General features: G+C 35.3%; 1 long non-coding RNA gene across 2 annotated transcripts in view; it reads left to right on the top strand.

Annotated features, from left to right (window-relative positions):
• Positions 1-19231, top strand: part of LOC110402935 — a 96802-nt gene extending 77571 nt beyond the window's left edge. For both annotated transcript variants that reach the window (XR_002441405.1, XR_002441406.1), the window contains one exon: positions 19169-19231. This is a non-coding gene — a long non-coding RNA (uncharacterized LOC110402935). The remainder of the gene's footprint in view (positions 1-19168) is intronic.

The raw sequence follows: 22772 nt of genomic DNA, 5'->3' as shown, positions 1-22772 counted from the left end.
GCCTCTTCTCTCTTATAACTAGTGACAGGACGAGGGGGAATGGCTTCAAGTTGCGCCAGGGGAGATTTAGGCTGGACATTAGGAAATAGTACTTTTCTGAAAGAGTGGTCAGACGCTGAAACAGGCTGCCCAGGGAGGTGGTGGAGTCACCGTCCCTGGAGGTGTTCAAGAAACGTTTAGATATAGCGTTGAGAGACCTGGTTTAGTGGGGTTATGTTGGTGGTAGGTGGATGGTTGGACTAGGTGATCTTGTAGGTCTTTTCCAACCTAGCTAATTCTATGATTCTATGATTCTATGATTCTAAAAATGGATGATAGGTGGTATGTCTTGGTATGTCTTAAAAATGGTAGAAATAAAATAACATTATAAAACTGAGAAAAACATTTTTAAAAGTAGCAACATTTGTTCATTTTACTGCTATAATCTGAAGAGCTTCTTCAAAATAACAGAGAAAAAGATTTTGATGACTGCTTTAAGGTTTTGAAAATATAAGCCAATTTCAAAAATATGTTTTCTTTTCCTCTAAAATAATTACACTGATTACTGTGAAGCTCCATGGTGCTAATTCCTGTTGATTTATGTAGATAATATTGTGCAAGCTGTCTGTTTGCCCTGATCACAAAACCTAAACAAATGTGAGAAGATCAACATTAATCGTATCCCTGGCCCTTTGGAGCCATCTTATTAATTGTATTGCTCTATTTTATTTCATCCTTATTTCTATTTTGGTCCTATTTTGGGCTGCTTTAGCAACTCTAATTTCATTTGTACTGATTCTTGCTTTATGTTTTATGTGTAATCTTTTTTTTTTGTCATTTAGCACGAGAGGCACTTTTCCTCTGGATTATTTTTTTCTTGATTCTCTTTCGTATCTAATAGTGTTCTTTTGTCAGTTTCTTAGATGTAAAATGTCTTACTGTAGAAATAAGACCATAAATCTTCATCTGTCTGTAACTGCAATCAATGATAAGGCTTGACTTAATATTAGTTACTCAATCTAAGATTAAAGAAACATGGATTTTGCACAGACTAATGCTTTCACTGCGGCACTAAAGAAAATCTTACTATCTTGTTTTCCTTCTATAAAATCTCTGAGGTTAGAGGGGACATCATGACATCATCTAGTCTCCATCTGTCACTTGCTGTCTTCCTTTCTTGCATCCTGTAGCTTGTGCTCTTACCTGCAACATCTTCATGAGAATGCTTCACAAAGTACCCTTGTGCATCCTAACAGATTCTGAATCTAGAATCCATTTATATCAGGTCTCTTTGATGCAACTCACTTCTAAACACAATGGATCACTGTGGAGAAGGGTGCAAAATGTACTTTGTTGCTTGCACTGCTGTAAACTGGAAATTCAAGTGATGATAGTCTTTTGTATAAAATTACAAGGCAGTGAGAATTCCTGCATTTTTTTCTAATATTTTTTCAAGTAATATTCATGAAAATTTCAACCTTAGTATGGTGTACACGAGAAATGAACATACAGTGGTGTGTGTCCAGGAAAAAAACTGACTTGGAAGGGGCAGTATATTTCTTACACCCAAGTACATGGATTTAGAGGGAAGAGACCAAATCCTAACTCAAAAACTTGATTATTTTGTGGATACAACTGCTCTACAACATTTTTGACCTTAAGAGCTTTGGGGCTGTCTTACTTCAATGTATGCTGTATGTAATTTTATGCAGGGGGGACAAATGGATATTCCTCTAGGCTTCTCTGGGACCACAGGTGTCATTTAGAATGCAAACTAAACCACTCACTTCTCATTTATATTACGGTACCTATTCTTGCCTTTCCTTAGTTAATATTTATTTCTTGCTCCAAAGCAGATTGTGACTTTTTCTTGGTATATTTCTGTAGATTTCTTTATTTGATATGAGAGTTGAGCAGTATCACTTTCAAAAAACAAACATTTGCTTCTTCAGGCAAACTGCAGCAAGAAAGGAAAAATCAGCTATGACTTGATTAGATTGTGTTTAAAGATAAGAGCTGAAATTTGATTGAGTCACAGCAGGGACAACTTCAAGAGTCACAGCACGCAAGCAAAATCTAAGGATTTGATCAGATTTAAATATGTTATTTATGCAAAAGTGATTTAAATAATCTTCCTGTTCAGAGGTTAAAAGAACTTTCCTAATTAAAAAAAAAGGAAGCAAGAGAGAATCAATGGATATTTACTATATAGCCTACCCTGGTTATCTGGGCCAAGTGCAGCTTGACCAGCCATAAATATAAATATAAACTGAGTGAGATCTGAATTGAGTGTATGAGGATGCTTCTTATAGTGTCACACACCTTTCTACACTTACAAACTTCTTGTTTTTCTTAGGTGTACATTTTAGAATCTAGTCTTATTGCATGTTGAGAAAAGAAGTATCACTGATATATTTATTAGAACTTCAAGAATAAAAAATCTCAAAAAAATGTAAACTAAAACCAATTTTGAATCTTATATTCACCAAATTGTGAATCTTAAACGAGAATTCGAAGAAAAAGAGCAACCATTGTAACTGACCTAGCAAGTGGAATCAGCAGTTCACCACAGCAGTTTCACTGTGAAGTGAAGCAAAACTAGAAAAAAAAATCCTTTCCAAGAATCATATTGCTAAGTCAGGGAAATGCTGTTGGAATTCTTCAGTATGTAGAATGGCCTGCTTAATTACATCCCTGATAGTCTTTCAATTTAGGATTAAAATTCTGATTTTGAAGTTGTTAAAAGCTAAACTGAATTTTGAAAAACATAATCTGGGTAATGCGTATCTTGAGGAAACTGTGACTGAGATAACAGCTGATTTCCTCTGCTGAGATAAGTAAAGTTAACTCTTGACTTCCATGAGGCCATTAATTCATCTTTAGGCTTTTTTGAGAAGGACTCTACAGCTCTTTTCTCATCCCAGTCTTGTCTTCTGCCCATACCCTAAGTAGAAGAGTTGAGAAATCAGGAAGAATGAGGGCCTTATAGTCTGACCCAAGGATGAGGAGAAAATATTTTATGGGAAGGACCTGCTAGGAAATAAGCTTTTAATTTGACTCTTCAGCCATCTGCTGTAGGACGGCAGTGTAGGAAAATGTAAGCAGAAAGAGCACAATGTTGGTTTTGATGTGTTCATGAATTGCAAAAAATCTGTTTGACTTCAAAATGGTCAGAAGTCATCTTGTGCAAATTTAATGAAAAAAAACAAAACCACACACCACCATGCATGTTCCCTAATGAGTAAGACACAAATCATTAAAGCATTAAATTAAATTTGCATGCTTTGTCACAGTTGACATTCCCTCTACAAGAAGGTGAATAGGAGTTGGGAAGATCCTGACTGAGCTGTCAGGTTGAGAAAGGGTACTTTATATGTTGCCATTTTTGCTGTTCCTGGATGCAGCACTACTAAACATAGATAAATTAAGTAATTTGTATTCTGAATAGTGAGGGTTTAGCCCAAGCTAGTTGGCTTGACTCATTCTTCCTTCCAGTGGGAACACGGAGGTACCCTTAGATCATGATCTGTCCTGTAAGTGTGACAATTGCTTTAAGAATAGGACTTGGTGGAAATTTCAACAAAATACACTTTTAATTCTTTTGGCCTTTTTCTCCTGTTGAGAGGAAGAAGTTATTTTCACTCTTGTCAAAATCCTATCCGGCTAATGTGAACTGAAGTTCTGAAAGTTCTGAAATTTTCTTGAAACTTATTAAGCAACAACATCAAAACCAAAGTTCTGTGGGAAGAGTAGCCTTCATGAAACACTTTGCCCTATCTCTCCAGTTTCAGAGCAAAGAGATCTGACCTGGGTTATTATAACATAGCCTAATGCATAACAGACTCTAATTTCAGGCAGTATGTAAGGTCTGTTGACCACTCTGTATGATGCTGAAAGGTCCTTTTTATTGATGCTTGGTTTTGCATATCACTGTTACATCCAAGTTATATTTTTGATAGAATACTTCTTTTCAGCAATTAAGTGCTTTCTGTATGGGCCATTATCTTAATCTGTTTCTCTTAGAACGCCATAAAAATAGACTGAAAATTCGTGCTTGTCTTATCTGTACAGTTTAAAGCCGTAGGAAGGACTGTGTTTCCTTAATAAATCTTCTGTAAATTAATTCTTGAAATGACAATTGCTGAAAAGGCTGCAGATAAGTTGATTGTACAAGAATGGCTGCTGTCTATATGAGTATACTGTCAAATATTAAAAAAAAATAAATGAAAAGACAGAGAGTAAGCAGAAGACATTTCTGACTGATATGCCTTAATATGCATCAAATTTGCACCCTGTGGAAATTTTAAATGGGTGAAAAGTTTTTAACTGTTAGGAACACAAAGACAATAGATGTTTCTCTACTTGAAATTAGAGTAAGTAATATTAGCATTAGCACAGGGAGCTGTTATTTCCTTAATCAGTGGCTGAATGGTTTTGGAGTGTGCCTACAGAAGAGACACCAAAAACTGTATGCATTTGACTCATTCATATTAGGGGAATTAAATTTCTTTTAAGTATTAATTGGTGAAAACTGCAACAATGCGCTGGTGAATAAGGGCTGTTTTTTCTCTTTATATGTATGCATAGATTTGTTGTTAGACAGCTGAAGAGCTGGTCTAGACATTCATTTAAACCCAGATTCCTGTTCAGCAAAACATAAAATATCAGAGCAATCCTGCTGTGAGGCGGAGCACAGTTGTAAGGAGAAGAAATCTGGTAAAGTGATTGTCAAATATTATTCAGATATGTAGCACAATTATGCTAGTCTGTTTTTGCACCTTTTAATATGAGAAAGTGATTTTGGAGACAGCGTTCTGAAACTCTCTTTGCTGTCAGAGAAATTGTAACTTTAAACCACAATCTGAAAATTAAAAAATACAGGTCAAAAGATAGAATTACTCAAAGACTTCAAACTCAGTAAATGAGGAGCCTTGCAGAGCTCTGATAGTACCTCTGCTAAGCTGTATAGTACATGAACAACCCCATCATTGCATTCCAAAGCGGTTTAATTTCAGCTGAGAGATGCTGCCATCCACGTAGGAAAACACTGTTTTCTGTAATCATTGTTGGCTATAATTGTGGAAGCTTCTTCAAGATGCTTAGTAAAGTAGTTACAATACCAGTTGTCACCAAACCAACACTCAGTTCTTGTGGAACACTTTCTCTGATTAGGAGCTCACGATTCTCTAGTCTAATATTTCCAGGATAGCTGGAAACTCCCAGGAAATAAAATATAGGCTATAATTGGCAATCTTATCTTCATCTTTCAGATATTATGATCTCATCTTCAACAAGTAGACTGAGGATTTTGTTCCTGAGCATGATTTTTGGTGGACTGATTTTTGTGCAATGCTTAATAAAATGCTTAGGTAGTACAAAATACTCCAGCATTACCAAATAATCATATCTGAATTCTGTCAGTATGTTTCTGTGATGACTGCTGAATGTGGTGGCTTGGGTATAGTTGCTCTTAAAAACACTACACCCACCCACCACAAAGTAGCATTCTAAAGTGTCAGAATAGTTTTCCATTTGGAATCCTAATTGAAATAAGAAAATGAGGCTTGGTTGGTTGGTTTTTGTTTTTTTTTGCCTAATCCAGCGTTACTGTACTGAGTTTTCAAAAATTTCACATTTTAGCTTTCTTAATAGTGATTTGTATGATATTGTTTCTAATAGAGGCTTGATTTCAAAGCATTCATAAGAGTCTGCTTAATAGCTGATCTTTCAAAACTCCTTACAGAAGTGTGGGATGCTGAACAGCCTTTTCAAAATTTGCATTATGATTAGTATATTACAAATGTGAGTAGTATTTTTTAATTGTCAAGTAAGGCAGATAATTAGTATTTTAGTGTTTATGACTAAAGAAATCTACTGAAAATCATAAAATAGGCTTGCTTAGTTCTAATCTATGATTATGCGCCTTAAAATGAGAGATTTAATTATGAATATCTGATGAAATGCACTTTTAATGCAGATTTTCTAAAAGAGTGCCATAAAAAAACCACCTTTGAGTAGAAAAGACTTAGTAAAACATTTAAACTTATGTCCTTAAGCCTTTTATGTTTCTTCTTGTTATCCAACATGAAGAAATTTTCCACTCTGATTTTGTCTGTGAGCTTCATGAGCCTTGCTAATTGTTGGGTTGCTAGGGACACCACCTTTCATCCATTTTCTCACATGTGGAAATGGGAAGATGAAGCATCTTTTTGACTTGTAATATAGGTAAATGTAATGTATGCATAGAGATGGAGAGACAGAGGAATCCCAAAATCTGCAACTTTACCTTCGTAAATGTTGCAAATGTCCCTGAGTGCTGATATAGTCCCAGTAGAGATCTGACTTGCAGCTAGATGTACTCCCATCGTTTCCCGAGTTAAAACTCTCAAAATGTTTTCCTGTTTTTGGGATGGTCAGTCAAATTTATAACCATGACGTCAAAACAGAGAGCTTTGTAATGATATATAGTGTATTTCTTTGTATTTCTTTCTTGGAAAAAAAATATATAAATACTGGGGTATACCTCATCAGTATTATTAAAAAAAAAATAAATCCTGAGCTTCTTTTAAGAAATGCATGCCCATTGCCTTTTGCATGACTGAACATTGTTGTGGTACATCATATGAATGCACACGAAATAACATTTGAGAGAAAGTGAGTGACTGAGCTATGAAAGTTACTGAGAAATTCTGTAACAGCTACATCTGACTTGCATTTTTTGCCAGTATATCAAAATAATAGCTCCTGTTTTCATTCAATTTAAGAAACATAAATGTTCATCCTAAAAACAAACAAAAAAGTCAACTGGAAATGTAGTTTCAATCTTAAAATACCTCTAAAAATGCATCACAAGAAATTGTCAGTAACAGCAAAATGTCATTCTTAATTTGTAAGCGAATATGCCCCAAAGCCTCTAGTGTCCATGAACAGAAGTAAAAAGAAAGCCATAATTAAAAATGATCACTTCCTGATTAGATCCATCACAAACTATTAAAGAGTCCTGATCACTTGTTTCTTTAGCATTTCATCAGTGACAACAATTTTATTGCATGAGTCTCCCACAAAGCCAGAAGCCTTATCTTTTAGTCAACAGGAGGTACTTTGAGAAGGAGAGATGGAATCTACTGATAGCTGTTCTGCAGTTAAATCAATTTAAAAGGATCTAAAAACATAGAATGAGTAGCACAAACTGTGCAGCTTTCCAGCATAATTTATATGCGTGAATAGTTCTTTTTTGGCTACTTTTGCTGACTGCATTAAGATTACCTATGTGAATGAAGCTTATTCACAGAATCTTAACAACAGAAGTAGTAAAACCTTATTTTATTAGAATAAAAGCATGAATGCTACCACTTTTAAAAAATCATTACCTAAGTTATACTTTTGTTATAGCTCAGTGTAATTCAGTCCTCTTAAAAACTCAGCAATAACCAGTTTTTCAGGTAGTGTCTTGGGTTTTGAATCAGTACAAGTAAACATTTCTGTTGGATGCAGCTGAGCATCGCAACAGCATAATGAAAATCCACTGGATTGGTTGGAAATGTAGTGACCTAGGATTGAAAGAATGTGTCCCCTAGAAAGACTTGGTTCAGTAAAAGAATAAGAGATCTCAAGTGGAAGTATGAATAAGGAATATTCTTCGGAATAAAAATGTTTAGCAAAATTACAAGTGACTATGTTAAATAAAGTGCTATGTGGAAGAAAGTCTTTTTTTAATTATTATTTAAGTGGAAAAATTCACAAAGCAACTCTTATAATTGTGTTCATACACATGGAAACTGGAACTGAAAAATAACCTCTGTTTTTATAGCTCACAAAATACTGTTTGTGATCTTATCCTTAATTTTATAGGTGAACAAAACAATGTAAAGCTGCTTATTTCCGTTAATGCATTTGAGCTGTTAATTTTTTCTAAGCTGGAAGCTAAGGAAAAGCCAGACTCAATTCCTATGGGATGGAATTTAAGCTGCAAAGACAAAGTGAGAAGAAATTAAAATAGTTACAGTTTAAGGCTAATCATTAATCATGTAAAGAGTTTTGAGCTGACAGTGTCTTTTGTTCTAAGTCTAGGGGGTAGGATTTCTGATCTGACAAAATGAGCAAGACCATTTAATACTCAGTTCTGTATCAAAGGACAACGCATCTACTAAAGAGTTCAGGATCAGCCAAAGAGCGTGGAGCAGGCAATAGCAGCTTGCATTACGCAGTCTTCCCTTGTGTCCGCAGTCCTCGTTCGTGACAATCCAGACTTCTTGCACATTTGACAGTCTTCATAGTTACTCTGTGCTGTACCTGATTGTATCAGTCCCAACAAACAGCTGGAGATATATGCAGAATAGCAGTACTTCGTCTCTCTTAAGTCTCTGACTTGAATTCAGGGCTGTGAACACTGTTCTGGTTCTGTGCCAACGAAGCATTTCTTCATGTGAGTAAAATCATAGCTAGCAGTTTGCAATAGCTTGACGTGCAGCTTACGTTGTAGAAACTGTGCAGAGGAGACTGAAAAGGCTGGCAGATCTGACCTTTTATAGTAATAAAACTTGTGGTCATTATACAAAATTTAATTATTTAGCTTAAACGAGTTCTTAATCATTCCATTATGGCATGGAGCAACCTAGATTCAATTGACTTGAGAAAAGACTGAGTGCAAATCAACTTTTTAAATGAATACACGCTTGCTTTATTTTCTATAATCACCGTGTCTCTGTTTTTGTTATCCAAGATTTTTAAATTGAAGGGTCGAAAAATAAAACCCTTTATGAAAAGGAAATCAGGAAATCCTTTTTTTAGAGAGGTCTGTAGCACGAGCTTTGTCCTTGAGAGTAACTGGGGCTTATTGGACTGTGAAGACAAAATTACCTGGAACAGAAAATATTTTTAAACGTGTTATTCAAACGTAGGCAGCTGCTCACTGCATGCATCCTTCGGTCACTGCTGTGCTCAGCAGTTAACTTTCACTACTTAAAGGCACCAGGGCATGGAAGAAAACTTCAACACATTGTTTTTCTATTATTCTTTACTCTCTCTTCAATATTATCAAAGTGACTATTTTGGTAGCAAGAAAATAATGGAAACTCAGTCGAATGTGGATGAGCTGGTGAAATTTTACCTCCCAAGAAAGACCTCTTTCTTAGTTATTAATTCTTACTGTTAGTGCAAACCACGGAGAAAAACTTTAAGGCTATTATTCACAAAGAGTGATCACCTTTCTAGAACACGTAGCAGTTTCCTTTTTTTAACTAGAGTGTTAATTTCTCTCTTTAATCATACTCTCTAAGTTCTATGAAGTACAAGTGTATTGTTACAATAATAGCCAATTCATATTTTCTTCAGTAACACTTCTAGATATAAAACTGTAGTCTGATGGTCTATATGAATTCTCTTAATTAACAAAATAATAGCAAGTTAGAATCCCCTCCAAGTAAGAGGAAGTAAGGAAATTCAGGACATTAAGGTTGAAGAATTTGCTAAAAATATTACTGCACTCCATACATTTTGTAAAATGGCAGAGATCAGAAGTCTTCAACCCCCATCTCCCCCACCCAAACTATAAGCCAAAAATTATTGTTATCTCCAGGTAGCATTGTTTCCAGCTGATAACCTTGCAACATCAATCTTGCTGTTGTTCAAAATCTGCTCGTGTCATCTTCAGAAATTCCCTCTGGATTGCTGACTTCTTTGCTACTCGGCAAGCCTTGCATTTCATTGCCCTCAAGGAAGTTAAATAGATTTTCAGTAAATATTATAATTCTGTAATCAACATGGTATCATAAACTTTCATAAACACTTAAGTAGCATTTAAAGTAAGAAGCATAAAAATAACAAGTAATGATTATGATTAAATGATAATGATTAAAAATAACAAGTAATGATTATGACAAACATCATGATGTTTGTCATTTAAACAGTCTGGTATAGAAAATTATCAGTACTCATAAATAAGGATTTGTAGCATTATCTATTTAGGAATTCGAGTGATCTCTTCAAGTAGTTCCTATGTAGATTTTAAAGAGCAAACTATCTCTTTTTTAATATTGTCTTTTAAAATTTTTACTATATCAGAAATGTGGTTTCTGAGACTCTTTCAAACGCTTAAGAAGAAATCACGCTATCTCCTTCCTCTTCATCAAATTTACAAGTACATACTTGACTGAATAGTATAGAATTTTCTTAAGTAGTGTGCGTATACAGTTTCTCAAGCGAAAGCTAAGTTCAAGAAATAACTTGTTTGTATTTCATGATTTCTCTAGTTGTTCTTAGCTTTACATAACCAGGACAGTGAGTCTAGCTTTCATCTCTTTCTTTCTCTTATGAGCTTTTCATCAGAAATGTATAGATTTATAATTCCTATGGAGTATAACTCCTTTGGAAGCTCACGATTACACACACAGATAATATTTTGTCTAGGGGAACCTGTTCTGGGTGAGCCTGATCAAGCATAGTTGTTGGACAGGTTGACGTCCAGCTGTGCCTTCCAACCTCAACCACTCCGTGATTATATTTCAGGTAGCTAAAGAGGACTTAAAGGCAACTCCAGAAAGCATTCTCTGTTGGAGAGGAAGCCAGACTGGAGACAGAAGCAGCTGTGCAGTAGTGATTGTTCAGGGTGCTTGATCACACAATACATTCCTTTGAAGCAATAGTTTCAGCTGAAGAGCTAAAATATGCAGTCTGATGTGTACAACATAGGAGTGTTATCTCTTAAAAAGTAGGACATCTGTCATATACCACAAGACATGAGCACAAAGGCAAGCTCCCTCTTAGTAAGTGGATACACACATTTGTTGTAATGAACTCTCTTTATCCCGGTTTCTCATGAAAAAAAAATTCTCTACTCATGATAGAAAAAATTTCTGTCCCTGGGATGTATTTCCTGCTTTAGCAACTTAGTTCTCCTTGTGAAATGGAAGCTTTGAGAGTATTGGCTGTCTGTTTCACCGAGTGGAACATTTTGGTATGCCTGCAGAAGACAGTATGGATATAGCCATGGGCACTTATCCTTTCCTAAATGGTAAACAGTTCCTTCCAAGTTTTCAAAGCCATTTGAGGAAGATTGTTTACCTGCTCTCCTTTTCCTGCTTCTATTCTGGAAATCACAGGATGAACTGTAATGATTTACAGCTTATACTTTCCTACTAATGAATTAACAATCTTCCCTATGATAACCCTTGATGTCTAAAGAGAAAGATAAATATCTGTTTGATAGTATCTTTTCTATACTTCCTACAATATTGTCAGCTGAATGCTCTTTACTTTTTTTACGATCAATTTGTCTCCAGGAGAAAAAAAAAAAAAAAAAGAGGAAAAAAGCATAGCTATTTCCCTGTAAAAGAATTTTTCTTTGTATGTTGTTTGCAAAGTGTCATTCTTTGATAATATCAGGAAGCATATTATCAGATATCAAAGAACAGATTTAAAAAGGCAAAGAAGATCAAGAGGGTATGTAAGTGATGCTTATCTAGGACATAAATTCATAAAAGTCTTGTTTGTCTGTTGAAGGCCTTTTCAAAGACACAATGACCATGCATTTTATTCAGAATGTGGGAGGGAGAGGTTTCTGCACTGCTGTCAAACATACAATATTACTAGTAAACCTATTCTTTGATACTTGGTTTTGTAGCATGTCAAGATTACTTATTCCAAGTTTTATTTTCCATTTTGCTTAGTTCCCCTTTTTTCCTGAACTCATTTGTTTCCACCCCTTCCTAAAGTTTTTATTTTCTTTTCCAACTAAATGTTCACATTGCTGTCTCTGTATTGACTTTCCCTTAATTTACACTCTTGCAAGGAGATTCAACCAGATGAGCTGCCTTTCTTTCCTAAAGATGATGCATTAGTCATAAACACTAAAGCTAAAGCTCTTCTTAGGTAGTGATAGGAAAAAAAGCAATGTTCAGTGATATGCTACTGTATTCACATAGCTGTTCCAGATGAGAAATGATTGCATGGAATACAAATCCTTACTAGGTTTGTCAGCCTATAGGACGTTCATATACCTTATCTGAAAAGTAAATTTTAAACTTGAAAATCTGATATTTGTTTTCATCTAATCTCATTAGGAAAAAAAGAAATGGATTTGTATTCCAGGTAAAATAATTTAGAAGTTCTTTGAATTACCACAGTTGTCAATAATGCATTGAAAGTTTCAGGGGAAAAAAAAAAGTTAACTGCAAGTGCTTGTTTGTGAAAATACTTGGTTGTGAAAAGATTTTCATCTGGCTTAAAACTTATTGGTTAAAAAATTGGTCAAATAATCTGAAGAGGGAATGAAACCTTAAAAAAATAAGAAGAAAAATAATTTCAATTAGAAACTTTTCTTAGCATTGGAAAACGGGATATTTAGATATACACCCATTACATTTCTAACCAACAGCTGAAACTTGAAATAATAGTTGATTCCAAGTTGCTCCCCAGCTATTGGCTCTATTTAAATAAATTTCTTTAGTAGGTTTTTTCTACTTTCCAAACAAATAAAATATATATATATATTTAATTGGTCCATTTTTTTGTTCCCTTTTAGTCCAGCTCACTAATGACAACAATCTTCCTACCATGACCCAGGGAACTGTAGACTTCCTTTTGCTGCAAGGGTATAGGGTGGCTGATGTTCAACGTAGTGTTCACCTGGACTTTTCTCTGTTTTTTTTTTTCTACCAGGCTGGTTTCCAGGTGGTTATCCGCAGCATGGTGCATATACAGCTGGCCTAGGTGCCACTCATCACAAGCCCATGAGCCTAGCAGTTTGGCCATTTTTCACTTCACCTCTCTTCTAGCTGAACCACAAACATTAGTGTTTGTGGAGCTGTGATAACGCAGTGACTTTGTATAGCTCCAAAAACTTAATACCACAACTATTTAGTACGCCTGTACAGGGAAGTGCTCTGCAGCTGATAGAGCTGTGTAGTCCAAGGGGTCGCTTACCTAGATGATACGCTCTGTAGTTCCCTGCAGCTGTACCCAGTATGTGAATACTGCAATGCAGTTCTTCCAGCATGAGTGACACACTGGTTACAACTAGAAGGCTAATGTGCATGATTTACTCATTTTTACGTGCTTCATAGATAACGTAGCTGCAGTCATTTTTGTAACTGCTTGGGTGGGGAGGATGCCTGAAAGAGAAGGCAAATGTGACATATTTCCTTCAAACATTTGAGTTCTTAGTTGTTTGGATGTGAATCAGGGCATGTAAGAGTTACTGTGTTTCAGTTGTATTTTATCTAACTATGATTGTAAGCTCATCATTTTTAATGTACATATTTTTCATCTGTAATTAATTCTTTCTTGTGTAACCCATGAGTCTCATATCCAACTTTTAGATTCCTGCAATATATATATATTTATCATTTTTAGTGTTCATGCAAATTTTTAAATTTCAGTACCACTCCAAATCTTCAATTAGGTGAGCTTAATATGTTCAGTAAAGTAACTGCAAAATACAACAGATCAGGAAAGCGGACTCCTGGACTGGAACTCAGCTTACAGAGTTATTTCCCACACACTCCTTATTTGGTTGTGTAGAAATTCAGGAAGTCTGTAGGCACCTGATAAACCAGTCTTCACAATTCCAAAACATTAATCATTTTAGCTAGTTAGTTTGGTCAATGAGCATTTATTCCTATTTTTTCAATTGAAGTTTGTTACATTTGTATAACTAAGTACAGTTATGCACGTCTCATGAAGACTAACTATGCATTAGAAATTGGTTCCCAAAATAGAAAGATTTCTACCACTTGAAAAACATTTTTCTTCAGTGTTTAGGAAAAAAAACAACTGAAATGAACTAACATTTTTTTCCATATATAGCTAATAAATCAATGAGCCTATATACTTGAACTACAGTGAAAACTGATTGCTTAAAAAATATATTAATCTGCAGAGAAAATTTCTGGTAATTCAACATTTGCATTGCAGTAGCTGTAAGAACTGGTGGAAACTTAGAATGAGGATAATACACACTCCTGTGATTGGCTAAAAAAATTAAAATAGAAGTAATGAGAAGTAGATGGTGCAAGTGGAAAATAAATTCAGAATTTGTCTGTAACAGCTACAAAGCTCAAGTGGAATCCAAGATTGTTGACTCCAGTCAAGAGCCTGTTCATTAGTGTGAGCTTTTGCCCTAATTGTCCATCCACAACTGTTTCAAAAAAGCAAAATGTGACTGCAAATTGGCATTTTTCTGTTGTAATATCGAACTAGTCTTTAGTGTTTACAGCTTTCTATTTCTCCAACATGCTCAATAATATTAAAATAAGTCAGTCATTAAAGGCTGGACCTTAGACCATAAGAAATTCTAATCAGCCAAGCTTCTATCAGAGACACATAGCTGTAGAAAGGCAATGCAGGTCTTTAGGAGGAGGAGGAACGGTGGTCTTTAGCTTTAAAATCTCATTACATATTTAAATGCCAGCAAGCTGACGGTAGCTGATATTACCCAAGTAGATCTTTCCCAGTGATCTGCAGATGAAAAATGTGGAATGAGTCAGACACTTTTTTCTGTCTGGATAAAGTAAAAATATTTAAATAATGGGGGATTTGTTCAATTTCACAATTTTATAATTTTCAATTCTGACATAAAGGGAGAAATGAGTCCAAGAATCTACTCTCCAAGGACCCTCTTTGCTCATGAAAGTGAAGTTGTTTTTAAATTTCAGAGTACTTCATTATTATTTTCATATAGATAAAGAACCTAAATAAAGGCCATACATACTAAATAATACAGAATGTTAGAGGTCATTTTAATAAGAAAATTAAAGAGGTCCTTGAAGAATCTTTGGTGCTCTGTTTGTATTAAATAACAAGCAGAAGCCTCAGGAATAGAAGCAGAAGCGGATCCACTCAAAAGGCAGACTATTCTTAAATTGCTGCATGGAGTGTTATGGCTGATAAATGCCTTAGGAAGTATCGGAATAATTGCAAGAACAATCATTAGTTTTTGTTAGCATTCCAGTTTTATTTTACTTTGCAGATGATTTTATTTTATAATCTTGTTTCCAGTTTTGAAATCAAGAACCCCAACCATTGTTAGCTGGAGCATGATGGAAAGTTGATGATAGAATAAACAGTTTGTGTGTGGGTTTGCTGCAGATAGTCATCTACTTCTGTCAAAAATTTATTAAAGTAGCTGATATTGAAGAAAGCTTCTTGGGCAGTCTAATGCTCATAGCAATCTTGGAAATCTTGTTCTTAATTGTCATGGAAATACTATTGATCTGCAAAGATTACACTGATATTAATAACATGGAATGCCTGAGCATAGATTTCTCCCTGTTTTTATTTATAAGTTTATTATTCCCTAATGCTGGGAATTGTACTGATTCTTTTTTTCTTTTAGAGGAGTTTGTCATGAGTTTTATTTTCTGTATACAAAAATACAAAATCCACAAAGTTCTTCATCTCTAAGCTAAAAAGACAGAATTTTGATTTCTTTATTGTATAGAATATTTTGTATTAACAGCGTTGCTTTTGGATTGGCATATTTTGCTGTTAAATATAAAAAAAAATTAACTTCTTGTATTTTGAAATTCTGTTCTTCATTATAAGATGGATTATCATTACTTGAAGAGCCGTTATGGAAATATTTTTGTATATGGATTAAAATTAAATATTCAAAGGTATCGTAAATTGTTTGGTTGTCCATTTTTCCATATGTTTACATCATTGAAATTAAACCTTTAAAGTACTTATGCAGAATGCATGCTTTTGGCACACCTTCTATTTCCTTTATTACAAACTTAATGTTTTTTTAATATTTTTAATCAATATTAAAGTTGCTAGATGAGAATAATACATTTATATGCCATGTAAGCCTGCAGACATGAGAACTGATGTCCTCTGCTCAAACAGTATGTTGCTGTTTTGGCTTTGGAGGAAAAGAACTGCAAGAAGTTTTCCACTTTGGACACATCCCCTGGTAGCAGTATGTTGATGGTATGGTGATAACATGTCTTGGAGGTGGTGGAGAGGCGTGCAATTCAAATGCACATACAAGCTCAGAGAATCAGGATTAATGGTCTTAAGCTTAAGTGTCTCAGTGGTTAGTAGGACTTGATGATCTTGAGAGTCTTCTGCAACCTAAATGATGCTATTATTCTAAAAGGATTAGCACCTCAGGGTCCTGGCAAGAACAGATAATACACAGTCACTTCTCAGTTGTGGCTGAAACAAGGAATTACCTAGTTTTGGGAACAGACAACAGCTCCAAAAGGTCTGGTCCATGGACGCAGTATTTTTAGGGCGAGTCTTGTTTGTTTGTTTGTTTGTTTGGATTTCAGTTGAAATTTTGTCCTTCTGGAATATTCGGTTAACATGAAGACCAGAGTCCATTTTCTTCTATTCTGATTGCAGATAACAGTCTCATGTCCTGAATCATAGTCATGTTTTGTTAATATCATAGTCAAGTAAATGAATTGTGCCATTCCTTTTGTCACAGGTAGTAAGTTAAACCATGTGCAAAATAATTTTGTCCAACTGCAAGAAGGAGAATGAGTCTACAGCTATTTTTAAAAGTTCCTAAGAACTGTTAATGTAAACTGGCTGGATGTGTTTTAGGTTATGAATAAATTGGAAGCATTTGTACAACAGAATAGAATATACCTTTTATAAAAACATTCCAATGATAACTGTAAAGGAAATAAATGTCATCACAACAGCAATTCAGAGTAAGCTGTTTGCAAGGCAATAAAGAAGCAGGAATTGCTTTACAAAAAGCACATTTCTCAGCTTCCTACTATATTAAATTATTTTCATGTTAGTGTCAAAAAAAAAGGCAAAGTAGGTAGGTATTGTCACACAAACTGTATTTTGTCTTGTCAAACTGTTTAAGGTAGATCATCCTGTAAAACCAACTATTACAGTAAGAATCTATCTGCCTACTCCAAAATGAATCCTTTCTCAGGTATTTTATGAATGTTGTCAACAACTTATTTACTGTCACCAGTCAGGCTCTGTGTTACAAAAGATCTCACGCTAATGTAGTCAGTGGAGAGGTGATGTGGTTAGATTTAAGGACTTTTTCTCCCCCTCCCCTTTCCCCTGCAGTTTAACTGAAATATCTTAAAGTCTTCCAGAGAGGTGTTTTCATAAGCTGGAGAATTCCCTCTTCTATTGTAACTGGAAGCAAGGGGTTTACAAAAATCCCTCGTTTTACCCCTACTCCTGCCAAGGGGTTTTAACTGTTTTCTTGGCATACTTACATGATATTCTGTTAGAGAGAGTTCCAGCATAGAGAAGGATCCCGTGTTCTTTATTTAAACAGTAAATAAGTATTGATTTCCTTTACTGAGTATAAAGGGACTTATCAGATACTGTGATGGGTAAATTATCTTCCTGTTAGTATAGTCATGATTGTCTTTCTTACAGACCCTAGAAGAACCACAGTAACTTACAAACTCCTCTACCAGTATGTTAATACAATACGTGATGGGCAGTATATTTGCTGCAGTACTTAACCATCTACTTGTTAGTAAATTTAATCATTATTCTGTACATGGATTAATCATTTTTCAAATTTACACGTACTTGTTCATTCTTGTTTTTTAAGGTTTAGAGGTTCTCTTTAGAACTGTATTTTCTTGAAGAAAGATTGTTAGGACTACTTTCCATGTACTCTTTTCTCTGTCTATGTTTACAGAATCAATCTTAGAGTGCTAAGCTATGTAACCGAAAAGTTGTGCTTAATTTTAAGACCTCAGTGACAATGTGTAGTTGTTTAAAGGATGTAGCTAGGAGTAACTGACGTAGTGTGGTATGGTATAGTGATTATTACATTATCCTCAGTATTCAACAAATGAAAGTTAATGTAACAAAAACAAAAATGTGCTAGGGAAGGTGATATATAAGTTTGATTAAATAATGTTAAAGCTGAAACTGAGGAGCTTAAAAATTTATATTAAAAGCTTAATACCGTTCAAAACCATTGTATAAGTTAAAGTGTGGTAACTGGTAAAGAAAACAAATAAACAGAGAAAAAGTTGGGGAGGAAGGAGAAAACCCCCAAATTTTCCAGTTCTGTGTTGGTGGATTTATGTTGGGTCAGGTACTTACTGCAGCTTTGGTCCAAAGTCTGATGTGCTGCCCTCAGCCTTCTCACTGGTTTCTTTATTCCATCTTGACCTGTGCTGTGGAATTAGTGTCTCTCTTAAAGGAAGGCTCACAGCCCAATCTGTGTGCTTTCTCTTGGGACACTGTCTGTGATTGAATCTTTCTTTCCAAGCCAATGCCTTTGTATCAGATTGTGGACTTAGTCCTTTGCATCCACAGCTTTGCTTTAGACTTTGTTTCTTACGAATGATCTCCCACTTCATGTAACTTCTGTACAGGATCTTTGATATGTCTTGCTGTGGGCAGAGCATCCAGCTTCTGATGGTTGGTTGACTTTGTCACCAAGCTAGAAACAGACCTGGAGTTGAGTTACTGGTCTCTATCCTAATGCTTAATTTTAATGAACAGTGACAATACTTACCCAAAATAGACTGTTCACACTAACATTCAATTCCTTTAATATTGTGTTAAAAAATTTAAAAGATTGAAAACACTTACTGAAGATGAGCATTAGTGCCCTTCCTTTGGGAAACATTTTTTTGTTAAGAATCATCCATGCACTTAGTTTTGCACAAGAGGAAGGAGTCAGTGATTATCTTGTGTGGTGGCCAAGGAAATAAACAGCATGACAACCTCAGAGACCTAACAACCCTATCTCAGACAAATTTATTCTTATTTAAGTGGCAAGCATGAAGTAGTTGTGGGGGGCTTTGCTTTGTTTTCGGTGTTTTTTTTCCCCATGTGGTTGATATTACTGCATATTTGTAGACTGCAGAAAAAACATTTTGGCACGTTCTGAAATGTGCTGCAGTTGATGTAAGGTGTTGTGATGAAGTAGATTGTCTTCCAAAATTTAATTTCTTCCACCTCATTTATTTATAGTAGCAGACCTGTGTGTTTTTTTGTAGTACATGCAGGCTATTTGCATTTATGGAATGGTCTAAGAAGACTTCAAATATTTGTTCTGTTGGCGGCACACTGATGTGTTGTTTTTCAGGTCAGGAAGCCATTTTGTGAACTTATGCCAATTTTAGCTATAATACTTCTTCTGGCAGGCAGTCTTGCCAGGCCTCAATATGATTTCTTTGTGTATCACCTTGTCGTCTTAGAGTATTACATAATAATGCAGCTCTCCATGTCCTTTTCCCAGGACTGCCAGCTGAAAATTCATCTGAAATGTGACTACAGCAGTGCAAATGCTCAGCTTGGTAAGCAAAAAAAAAATCTACATTTTCTTTAGCACCTAATTTATTTTGCGTTCACTTAAAAAAAAAAAAAAAAAAAAAAAAAAGTCTGGTTAGACTAGCAAAATATCCTGAGAAATGCTCCCTAGTGAAATGTGTAATCTATGAAACCATGTTTTAAGTTAATTCACTAATCTACATTTGAGTGTACTGAAACTATGCTTGTTCGGTAATACAGGCTGATATATGCTGCTAACAACAAGAAATGAATGGATATTACTCTAAATTTTCAAAGAATCTACAGATGTCTTTGTACCTGCATGAATAGCTCTCAACTCTTCTTCTCTAGGCTCCTCATGTGCAAAAGGGAAGGGGAAAAGCGGTTGACCTAAACTCACATTAAGACTTGCCCTGCAGTTGCACGTAGAGAGCTAAAATAGCTCCCGTTGTTGTCTTACAATGGTTGTGTGGTTCAACAACAGATGGATTTCCATACAGCCATAGAGCTGAGGGAGGTGTGGGTTGTGCAACAGTGCAGTTATTTATCCTACATTTGCTCTTGCATGTAGAGGGTATTTCAAATTATTCCAAATTACTAACAGATACCAAAGAAGCAATACTGTGGTGAGGTACAAAACCAGTTCAAGGGGTAAAGGCTTTGCCAGGCAACTGGGTAATTTGAGTTATTGCCTGCCTGCTTGGGAGCCTGAAGGAGCAACGCACAGTCTAAGTCAGTGTAAAGTAAAGCATAATTTAATGTGAAATCAAGGGCTTGAAACTGCACTTTCTGCACAGAATTAATAACTGCGGGTGTAGCTTTTTATCTGGGGAAGAATAATATAATTTGCTTTGTTCCCAATCCTAAATATGTTAATAATGTGATTTTTTTGCATTAGCATGTAAAAATGTCAGGGAATAATTTGCAAGTAATATGTAATGGATGGTCCTGAGCTTTTAAATTGCTTGAGGCTAGAACGTCATTGTATTTTTATAAAAGAGGTTGGTAGCTAGGGAAAAAGGAGATTCATTAGGTTAGGAAATATATCTCCAGATAAACTAAATTGTGTTTAACTTGGCCACTTGAATACCAGTAACATTTGAAAAACAAAAGACAGCAGTAACAAATAGATTATTTATGCACATCTATTTGGTGGAAAAGAGAGAAGAAGAGAGTTTGGGGTTTGTTTTTCATTTGCAATGCTTGCAAGCTCAGTGAAAACTAAAATGAGATATGATATTCTAAGAGATCCGGTGTACTGTTTTAACTTGTGAAATCTTTATTGAAGGTGAATAGACAGAAAATGCACATCAAAATACACAGTTTCCCAGAGAAACATGCCATGACATGATTGTATGTAGAACCTACCCAGAGTTTAAATAGGTCCTGGCACATCAAAATCCTACGAACTTGGATGCTAAAAGCATAAGAAGAAACAGATTCCTCAACAGTCAATTTATTTTGTAGAATATGTTCTCAGGACATTTGGAGGATTCACTTATGACTTCAATGAGCATTTTTATTGTGTAACTGCTCAAAATGATAGAAAAAGTGTCCAGAAGGACCTCTAAAGTTCATGAGCATCTCTTTTAGATACGAAGTTCTGAAAGGTACTGTGAGGTGAAACTAGTTACCAGCTTTGGGTTCAAATCTCTAGCTGTTTTTTCTGATATTCCTTCTCTCACAACAAACAAAACAAAATATTTCTTTGTAAAAAGAAAACCAGATGATGATTTCATGTTGCAAGGTCTGTTCACTAGCTGGTTTCTAATGTAGTAAGGCAGGCTTCTAGATAAGTCACTTGTTTTTGTGTGTTTATAAATGATCTGATGCAAGACTTGAATGCATACCAAGTAAGTTTGCAGATGGTACTAAATTTAGGAGGAGATGTTGACTCCCCTGAGGGTAGGGAGGCCTTGCAAGGAGACCTTGCCAGACCAGAGGGCTGGGCAATCAGCACCGTATGAAGTTTAAAAAGTGCAAGTGCTATTCTGCACCTGAACAGGGCAGCTCTGTATATGTGTACAGACTGCGGCACGAGTGACTGGAGAGTGGACCCGCAGAAAGGGATCTGGTGGTTCTGGCTGACAGCAAGTTGAATATGACTCAATATTATCCCTTCCAACTCAGAATATTCTGTGATTTTATGATACTTAAAATTTGAAGCAACAAAAAAAGAAACCGGCTAACTTCCAATGGTCTTCTAGAAATGAGTTACACAAGTCTTCTTGTACTAGAGGATGGAAGATCGGTTCAGGGATGTGTCCTATTTGCTGGTACCATTGAACATCATTACCAGTTTTTGAAAATGTTGTATCTGATCATGATATAATGAAACAGCTTTGCGCCCACATCCTCCAGAACTTGATTCCTAACTCATGTCTATCATAATGCCCTCATACTGAGAAATTCTATTAAGTAATTTCTTTATCACACTTCATAAAAAAAGACAACGCTAGGTGTCAAGAAACTCCACTGTTTCATTGCCTTCTCTGTCCTAGACACACGGTCCAATAAAGCTATTTTAGTAATTTACAAACTAAGAGTTAGGACACAATGCAAGGAGGAAAGAGCAATGAGTTACCATCTCCTTCCTGCTGTGCATCAGAAATAATTCACTTCTAGAATTTTCCTATCCAGTTTGTGAATCTAATCTGTTGAGATGCAGGCTTTGAGTTCAAAGTCTTTGTCTTACCATATGTCTTGGCCTGCACAGTGTGTCTTGGCCTGCACAGTGTGTCTTGTGCCTCACTGTTGCTTGCCTTACAGTGATAGGTGTATTGTTTCAGGCAGTATGACTGGTATCTTCCCTGCTGAAGGTGAATATAGTTTAGCAAAAATACCCTTCAGAGTACTTGGAAATAATATAAAAGATTCAGCGGTAAGCGGGACATTTTTAATTCTATCATGGACGTGATTCCCACATTTCAGCATTTCCTTTAGAACAAAAAGTTGTAACAAAAAAGATATGTATATTATTAAGTGATGATTAAGAGATATAAAAAAGTTTTATTACTGATAAAACTAAACTTGTAGTACAAATGCTATCTATCTATGTTGATACATAAAGTTCAAACATGTAATATGCATTACTTGAAAATATATGTGTTTTTGAAGTTAAAACCTTGAAATTGAATGAGAATATCAAGCTCATGATTTTTGACAATCCACCTGTTGAGCCACAGATGTTTTCCTTGAAACTTTTCAGTTTACCAAAACATATTTCTGTACATAGACCCTTTGTGAAATTCCATAAGCTATCAAGTTCCTTTTCGCTCACAAAAAAATGTTAGTAACATTCTGAAATTCTGTGCATGGATATTTTGTTTCTCATTCACTGCCTCCAAAGTTAACTGAAAGAAGGAAAATCCCTTAATTTCTTCACATCGTGACTGAGCTGCAGGATGTTGTTGTTGTATGTTAAATGTTTCAGCTTAGCAGATACTGGTGTTAAAACTCCTGGTTTTACACTGGTGTAAACTAAAGGAGAATATGGCCAACAAAGTTTGATTTATGATAAATGGGAGGCAGAATTTGATTTGCAGTTGACATACTTCTGTCTTAGGGATGTT

This window comes from Numida meleagris, chromosome 7 (assembly GCF_002078875.1).
Source record: "Numida meleagris isolate 19003 breed g44 Domestic line chromosome 7, NumMel1.0, whole genome shotgun sequence".
In the NCBI taxonomy this organism is placed as follows: Eukaryota; Metazoa; Chordata; class Aves; order Galliformes; family Numididae; genus Numida; species Numida meleagris.
The sequence above is the reverse complement of the archived record's forward strand: the minus strand, read 5'-3'. Positions and strand labels throughout refer to the sequence as shown.